Raw genomic sequence first — 9,394 nt, 5'->3', positions numbered from 1 at the left:
CCTCATTTCTCTCCCCGTCGCCTTCTTGAGGGGGCATCATCTAAGTCTAGTCTCTCCTCTTCTTATCCGAGACTGGGGCAACCTTGTTGCTAAAACATCTTCCTCGTGTCATCTTCATTCAAACTTCTTTGAAATAGTGTTGTCTCAACACTATGTCAAAGAGGGGCAAAATGTAGACACCTAAATTTGATTACACTATTTTAGTAATCCTATTTAGTTATCTAAAAAGGCATCATTAATTAAATTTCTATTCAATTAATCCTTTGTCATCCCTTAGTTGATTAATTTAATTAATCATCTATAGTCCTAATTGATAAATTAAATAACCTATCATTTATCAATTAAATCCTATTCTTCTATCTAATTCCAAAAATCCCCATTTATTAAATAAGTCTATTTGATAAATAAAATCCTCAAATCCAAAAACCCCTAACTTATCCCTAATCCTTCATTTAGCCTAATCCAACCCATCCACCCATGCTAACCTAGCTTAGCCACTAACTCACCCACCCTCATTAATGCCATCCACTTGCACATCTCTAACATCCCTAATCTAATCCTAAACCCAAGCCTAATCCACCTTTTAATGTTGTCACATTCCTTAAACAAGTTTAAGACTTTCCTAATCCAAACCAAAGTCTCCCCTCAAAAATCCCAACCACCAAGTCATGAGTGCTCTTACAAACCATAAAAGACTCTTACAAGCCCACTCATGACTCTTACATCCATCTTCCACACTCTTCCCTCTTCCACACTCATTCCTCTTACATCCCTCTTACATACTCAACCCCACTCATCATGCCTTTAACCAACCCTTTACCCCACCCTCTCACACTCATCCTCCTTGTGACAAGTGTCACCTTCCCATTGGTGCTAAACAAGCACAATCCATGTGCTCCCCTTTGAGTGCATCTTAGCCCTCCTTAACCATCTCCCCATTCTTGCATCTAAGCCCTCCATCCCTCTACCCCTTAGCTTATAAATTGAATCCCATCCCAAGCCATCAAATCAACAATCTTTGAGCTAAAGTTACCATGTTATTTTGAGAACCAAAGTCATCAATCTTACCCTTATAATGCCAAATTGAGAGCTCACAAAGCTACCAATTTTCCATTACCCATATCCACCATTGAAGCAATTGGGCAAGCAATTGAGCATACATCCACATCAAAGGACACATCTACAAAATCAAGAAAGCAAATGAAGTGCTTCATCCTTTGAGGTTTGCATCTCTTGTTTGTTTTCTTTGTCTAAGCATATATGTGAATTTAGTTTTGGTTTGTGAATGTTTACTTTATTGTTAATGTTCTTTGCATACTAGATCTTGTTCTACAGGTATCATTATGTCAATTCTCTAAGAATGATCTGCAATAAGCTCAAGTATCCAAAGACACTATTGAATACCCGTTACCTAGAATCATTTATGACTTAACTCAAACACAGATACCCCCCATAGAGGAAGCATCAAGTATCCAATCTAGATGAAATAAAATAGTGCCCTATTACCAGTAGACTGATGCAATATTTGTATAAAATACTCAAAAGTAGGTTTGGGCATAATCCCAAGCATACCTCTCAAGTACTCAAGTGTGTCCTTCACTAAACGTTTTGTAAATATGTCTTCTATATGCTCCTTTGTGCTAACATACTCCAATCTAATCTCATTTTCTATGACTTTCTCTCTCAAAAAGTGATACTTAATAGATATGTGCTTTGTATTTTGAATGTAAAATTGGATTCTTTGACATACTCATTGTACTTTTGCTATTACAATGTATGATAATAGGCTCTATAAAATTAGTCACAATGTATTTCAGCATTTTTTTCATCCATATAATCTGATTACAACTATTTGTTGCTGCTACATACTCTTCTTTTGTTGTACTCTGTGAGATACAATCTTGTTTCTTTCTTGGCCAAGAAAATAGCCTTCCTTCCAAGAAGAATGTGTTAGCATGAATTTTGATGGTATTCCTTTAGGGGTTATCCTAATCACTAGAGAGCATGTAGCATAGCTGACATGTTGCATTCATGACTATGTTTGTCATTGATGACAACATAGTATGGTTTTTGTAAAGACTGGCAGAGTAGCAGACAAAGATCATGGTCATTCAGACAAAGTTGATGTTCAAGTGAAGTGTGGTTAAGGACATGTTCTACACTATGTCCTGATGTCGAGGTTTGTGTCTATGATGTAAATCAAAGATATGCATAAGGTATGTATGATTCACATATAGTAGTATAGTAATAGAGTATATGTTGAGAAGTTTCTACTGATTAGATTGTATCTCCTAACATAGATAGAATCAGGTCATGTGAGGTTAGACAGTGATAAAGAACAATCTAATGATGATGTCAACGAGAGTGCAAAGTCTAGAGTCACACGTGTGAGAAGTTGTAAAGACTATGAGCTGAAAGTGTTATGAGATTGAAAAATATTTAATTATTTTAATGTGGTCCTATTATAATTAATTGGTAAATCCTCAAGGCCGACTCAAGGAATTGTTTGAAGGACAAGGTATAAAGGAAGGATATTTTCCTTTTGGTAAAGTGTGTGATAATTGTGGTGGATGTAAATTGTGATTAAGGAGTGTGAACAAGAGAAAAGTATTTAGTAAATGTGAGTAAGTGATCCAAAGGATTATTGGATGTGAAGTTGGTGATCTAGTATTGAGATTAGAAGAAACAGAGCAGTCTGGTTGACATGACAGAAGAAGAGGAAGTACAAGTATAGTTCATTTATATTATTATGCAAGGAATAATGCAAAGATTATTTGGATAGTAGGTTCATTGGTCTTACCCCTAAAGCTATTTGGATAGCAGGTCCATGTGCTTTCTACAACTCCTAATAGAGTTGGCACAACTCCTAACATAGTTGGAATCTCTTAATAGGGATTCAAAGTCTCCTAATATGGACTGATATGTACTGAACTTATTTCATTGAATCCTAACATGGCCCATCCTCTAAAAAGGAATATTTATATTAGTACATCATTTTGTGGGTACCATCGCCACTAGGGTTCTCCCTCTAATCAAGGGTTTCCCTAGTTAACATATATGGTGTTTTTGTGTATGAGTATCTTGTTATGGTTTCTGATTATATTGCTCGTATGGTTAAGGTTAAATAAGGCTAATAATTGCAATAATAGTTGGATAATTGATTCACCTCCTCCCCCCTTCTCAGTTATATTGGTGGACTATATATTCTAACAATTGGTATTATAGCTTAAAATCATTGAAGAGAAATCTTAACAACTTTGGGAGATCGATGGTGAGTCACTTTAGAAAAGATAATGCTAAGCTTGATGTGGTTAACTATGATAGCTGGAAAGAAAAGATGAAGACACATCTGCTATGTATGGGTCCAAGTTATTGGCTTTTGACAAAGAGTGACAAGGAAATTATGAAAGAAGAAAAGCTTGAAGAATGTAGTGAAGCAAATAGAGATCTATTCATGAGCAATATGCGAGCCAAAGAAGCCTTAATATCATCTCTTCCTAAAAATGAATACAATTAGGTAAAATCACTAGTAACATCTCATAATATTTGGAAAGCTTTAGAATCTACTTATGAAGGAGATAATCATACAAAAAGAGTAAGATTACAGAATTGTATATGCTTGTTTCAAGATGCAAAAATGTTAGAAGATGAATTTGTGAGAAGCCATGTTGGTAGGATATTTTACATGATTGTAGGAATCAAATCATGTGGTGGATCTAAGGAAGGAGATGAGATAGTATGGAAGATTTTGAAAACTTTGACACCATCATTCAAGCAAGTAGCACAAATGATTGAGCTTTTGATACCCTATACTATAAATTTTACCAAGGAAACTTTACTTGGAAGATTAGAAGCAATAGAAGAAAGTTTGAGATAGTCTAGAGAATTGACAAGAGTGGAGAGAACTTTTAGCGCCTTAAGTGTTCACCCATGCTTATCCAGAAGTGCAAGCACTCATGGAGATTTTGCTAGCAACAGTAGAATCAGATCTGAAGAGGAGAGAAAATTTGAAGAAGGTATAGCTCTGATTGTAAGAAGAGTACCAAATAGAAAGAGAATCTTTAAATGTTGGACTTGTAATGAATTTGGTCATTATGCATCTAAGTTTCGTAAAAGAGAGAAAAAGTATAAGACAAATTTTAAGCCTAGAAGACCTAAAGATTGTTTCTATGCTCATGAAGATGATGAATCTTAAGAGATAACTCAAAGTGAAAGTGATGATGAGCTAAGATTTGTAGCCATAAAGTAAAATGATCTTGATAAAGAAATTAGAGAAGAAAAGGATCTAGTTTCCCAAGTTGAAAAGAAATTTGATTGGATTATAGACATTGGATGTTCACATCATATGACTAGTGATATGAACAAGTTTGTTAAATTCAGAAACCATGATGGAGGTATTATTAGAGTCAAGAACAATGCAACCTATCACATCATAGGGATAGGATCCATTACTCTTGATGGAAAGACTAACACTAATGATGTTTACTTTCTTGATGATTTAAAGCATAACTTGTTGAGTGTAAGATAGTTGGTGGATAAAGTTTATTAGTTGCAGTTCATAAAAAGGACTTGTATCATCAAAGATAAGGATGGTATTTTAATTGGAATAGGTACAAGATCTAGAGGTAATGTGTTTCAATTGAATCCTACAGAGATGACATGCTTAGTTGTAAAAGTGGATAGCAATTGGTTATGTCATAGAAGGTTTTGTCATATAAACTTTGATAACACAGTGAAGGTTAGCAACATATTTGCAGTTACAGGTTTGCCCAAAATAATGAAGCCTATTAATATTGTTTTAAAATAATGTATCATGGCTAAACAAAAGAAGGTATCATTTCCCAGCAAGAAGTTTATGACTACATAGAACCTATAGATTGTTAGTATAGATTTGAGTGGCCCTACTAGGAAAAAAAGATTCTATGGAGAAAGGTACTTTATAATTTTTGTCGATGATTTCACTAGAATGATGTGGGTAGCATTTCTCAAAGAGAAATCTAAAGAATTTGAGAAGTTCAAGATATTTAAGAATAGAGTTGAAAATGAGTCCGGTGTTAAGATTAAATGTTTGAGATTAGATAGAGGTGGAGAGTTTACTTCTATAGAATTTAACATGTTTTTTGAAGAAAATAGGATTAAGAGATAATTATCATCACCTAAGACTCTCGAGTAGAATGGGATAGTAGAAAGGATAAACAAATTAGTATTGGAGGCAGTAAGAGCAATGATGTTAGAGAACGATGTATCCGAGACATTTTGGAGAGAGGCAAACAATACAATAGTATACACCATTAACAAAGTACAAATAAGAAAAAAGTATGAATAAGAATCCTTATGAATTATGGTTTCATTATACACCTTCACTAAAATATTTTAGAATGTTTGGAAGCAAGTTTTATATAAAGAGAGATGATGATGTTGGTAAGTTTGATCCAAGAAGTGATGAAGGTGTTTTTCTTGGTTATTGTTAGTGTAAATAATTAATTATTATTACACTTTACTTAAGTTTACTTAGGATAATGCATTTTTATATTAGTTTTCATGTGGACACTTAGGAATATGCATAGTCATATGAGTTTCCTTATTGATAACATAGGAGTTGGGAGTTTCCTTATTGATAACATAGGAGTTGGCAACTTATTAGAGCACATGGTGTCTACAACATCTCTTTGTGAGATACACCTATCTAAACTTATCCTCTCATCATTGCACAAACTCCTATGTTCAATGGAGGATAATCCACCTTTGGTGGACCTATGCTAAGTTGTAATCCTTATCTCTTTGCTGACTCCTAGTCATTCTAGTTGCCTTTATATACAGACACTCCTAGTGTGTATTCATCGGATATCCATTATCATCTTGATCATTATTGAGATTCTCATTTGATCATCATTAGTCTCTCTTGTGCTAGTGCTTGAGCTTCTTGATCTTGGTGTTATTTTGCCCTAAGGAAAATTCTTACATGGTATCAGAGCCTCGGGAGCTTCATTGCATAGCCATTGGAGAGATTTTTTTTTTTTTTGCAGGTCAAGGTTAGAGCTTGGTGGTGCAAATTAGATGTTGGCATCACATTCAGAAGGTCAAAAAACCCCCAAATCGACTTTTGTTTCATCAAAATTGAACATCTAAGGTGAAATCTAGAATCAATTGATTTTTGAAGGTGCAATGATGACGATTCAAGAAAAACAATTACAGAGGTGATTTTCAAACAGTGATATTTCCCTCATACGAACTCCTTTTTTCGAGATTTTTTTTTGTTTTTTTTTTGTTTTGGGGTAGAATTTCATGATCTACACATTTGTGCAGGTTGTTTGAGATCTCTATTCCTGAATTTTTTAGAAAATTGTCAATCCCAATTTTCACAACTTCAGAGGCTTCATTTGGGCTCATATGGACACATATTCAGGTGCTATTTTTTTTTAAAGTGCATGATTTTTTCTCTACTTTGCACATCTGGTATCAGTTTGGAATAATTTTGAGCAGACATAGTACTTTCATAATTTGGTCATTTTTGGCCTATTTTGGCACTTGTAATTAAATCCTTGAGAGATCTTGTGTGTTAGATTGTTGAGTCTGATATAGTTTCATATGTGTTGTTGTAAAATCAAAAGTCCACTTAAGCCCTAAATTGGCAAGTGGCTATTGTAATTGTCTTAAAGCATTCATTTGGGGGGGGGGGGGGTGTCTCTTGGTGTTGTGTTCCTTTCTTCATGCCACATGGTCAATTAAAAATTGGTGTGAATTAATGAATGAAGAAGTTTCTCAATATGTAGATGGATCTCTTCCTAAACCCACAACTGATAAAGTAACTCAAAGTGATATCCATGCTTGGGAATCAGTAGATAGAAAAATCCTAGGAATTCTTAGGTTAGGGGTTGATGACAAGATCCTTCATCAAATCATAAAATATGATACATCCAAGGAAACTTGGGATGCCCTTAAAAAGTTATATGGGAAAGTGACTGAGGAGGCTGTCTACAAGATTGAAGATGAACTTATCTCCTTAGATCCTAAGAATTTTGATTCCATCCAGGATTTTATCATTAAGGTGAATGAGTTGAGAACAAAACTTGATGATTGTGGTAGTCCCATTAAGGATGATAGTTTGATTTATCTAATTCAGAATAAGCTACCATCAAACTACTACACATTTGTCTCTACTTTCAACACCTCAAAGACAACCTTAGGGGCTTCTTATCAGAAACTCACTTTTGATGAATATGCCTAGTTGTTAGGAAATGAACAAGCTAAGTTGATAAGAATGGTGATTTTCAAGTCTTCAGAGTCTAAGGCATTGGTGGCTAACAATGAGAGCTCCAAAAATCCAACAAGTGAAAGCTCAAACAAAGGCAAGGGTAAAAAGAAGAAGAGGAAAGATAACAAACAAGGGGATACAGAAAAGTCACCACCTAAATCAAATCAACAACAAGGAAAGTCTTCTCCTAATACCAACAAAAAGGCAGAAAATAATTAGGAAAAGAAGAAGTGTGCCTATTGTAAAAGAATTGGTCATGATGAACATAAGTGTTATCACAAGCAGATTGATGAATTGAAAAACATCATAAAGAAGCACAATGTTCCATTTCCTAATGCTTATAAGGAAAAGGGGTCTTCATCTTTAGATTCTAAGAGCAAAGGGCAAGCTTTACTCACACACACTATCAGTCAGGGGGAATTGATTATTGACTCAGATGCCATACATCACATGGGGGCTTCAAATAGAGATTTTTCTTCAATGACACCTTTAGAGGTACCTCACATCTTTGTAGGGGATGATACTAAAGTAGAAGTTGAAGGAAAAAGGTGAAGTTGAGATGGAAAGTTGAGCATTCAAGGATGTTCTCTATGTTCCTAATCTTACCTCCAACCTTCTTTCAGTCTACCAAATCACTCACTATGGAGGTGGAAACAAGGTTGAATTTCTTCCAGATTTAGTTATTGTGAAAACCATCAAAGATGATTCTATGGTTGCAATAGGTGAAGCTAAACATGATTCAAGGCTTTACACTTTCTCTTCTTTTGTGCCTAAATCTAATGCACAAGCCTTGTTAACTCATTCAAATACAGAAAGCAAATTGTGGCATGAGAGGTTTGGACATCTCGACTACAAGTATCTTCAACAGCTTAGCAGTAAGAACATGGTTCATGATCTACCTCAAGTCTAGTTTTTAGATGGTGTTTGTTCAGGTTGCACACTTGGGAAGCATCCAAAAAAAATGTTTGACAAGGGGAAGTCTTGGAGAGCACAAAGTGTTCTTGAACTAGTTCATAGTGATGTGGCAAACCCATTTCTAGTGCCATCATTTGGAAAGTCTCTCTATGCACTCACCTTCATTGATGACTATTCTAGCTATTCTTGGGTATTATTCATGGTTCATAAGAGTGAAGTGTTTGAACAATTTCTCACCTTTAAGGCTCAAGTAGAAAAGCACTCAGAGAAAGCCATCAAGGTTCTTCAAATAGATAATGGAAGGGAGTATGTGAACTCAAGACTTATAGATTTTTGTACTCAAGAGGGAATTTACCTTTAGAATTTAGTACCATACACTTCACAGTAGAATGGTTTTGCAGAAAGGAAGAACAAAACCCTCAAGGAGATGACCACTTGCGTGCTACTACATTAGTCTCTTGATCAAGTTTTTTGGGCTGAAGCAATGAATTGTGCAAACTACATCCAGAATAAGAGTCCTCATAAAGCTTTGGATGGTTTAACTCCTTTTGAAGCTTGGAATGGAAGGAAGACTACTATAAAGCACTTTAGAGTCTTTGGTTGTCCGACATGGACATGATTACCTCCACAAAAATGCAAGGCATTGGAACCTCAAAGTAAACCTTGCATCTTTGTTGGTTATGAAAACTCTCATAAAGCCTGCAAATTAATGGATCCAAAGACATGAAATTTTCTATGAGAGAAGTGTACACTTTGAAGAAAGTTGTCCAATTTTTACTTCTTCAACTCCTCCTTCTTCCTCCTTCATTGAAGAGAATGACAGTGATGATAGTGACTTGCAAGATGTTCATCCACGACCCAAAAAAAGGCATTAGATAGATGAGTTTGAGGAAATCCCTTCTAATTCTACATCTTCTTCCACTAGACCAAAATGGGCTCAACAAACATTGAATGTGACAGGCCCATTTGTAGGGAATCCATCAGATACTAGGAGGACAAGATCACAACATAACTCACGCCCTCATGCTTATATTGTAATTGCTTTTGATCCTCAATCATTCAAAGAAGCTTTAGGAATTCTAGAATGGGATAAAGTAGTGGATGAAGAATAAAATTCTCTTATGAGAAACAAGACATGGGACTTAGTCTCTCTTTCTAAGGGAAGAAAATTGGTTTGGTGTAAGTGGATCTATTGGACCAAGTTTGTAGTGGATGGAAGTGTGG

The sequence above is a fragment of the Cupressus sempervirens genome, chromosome 3 (genome assembly GCF_028749045.1).
Source record: "Cupressus sempervirens isolate cs-2001-9-10 chromosome 3, ASM2874904v1, whole genome shotgun sequence".
NCBI classification, from domain to species: domain Eukaryota; kingdom Viridiplantae; phylum Streptophyta; class Pinopsida; order Cupressales; family Cupressaceae; genus Cupressus; species Cupressus sempervirens.
Note: the sequence above shows the minus strand (reverse complement) of the source record.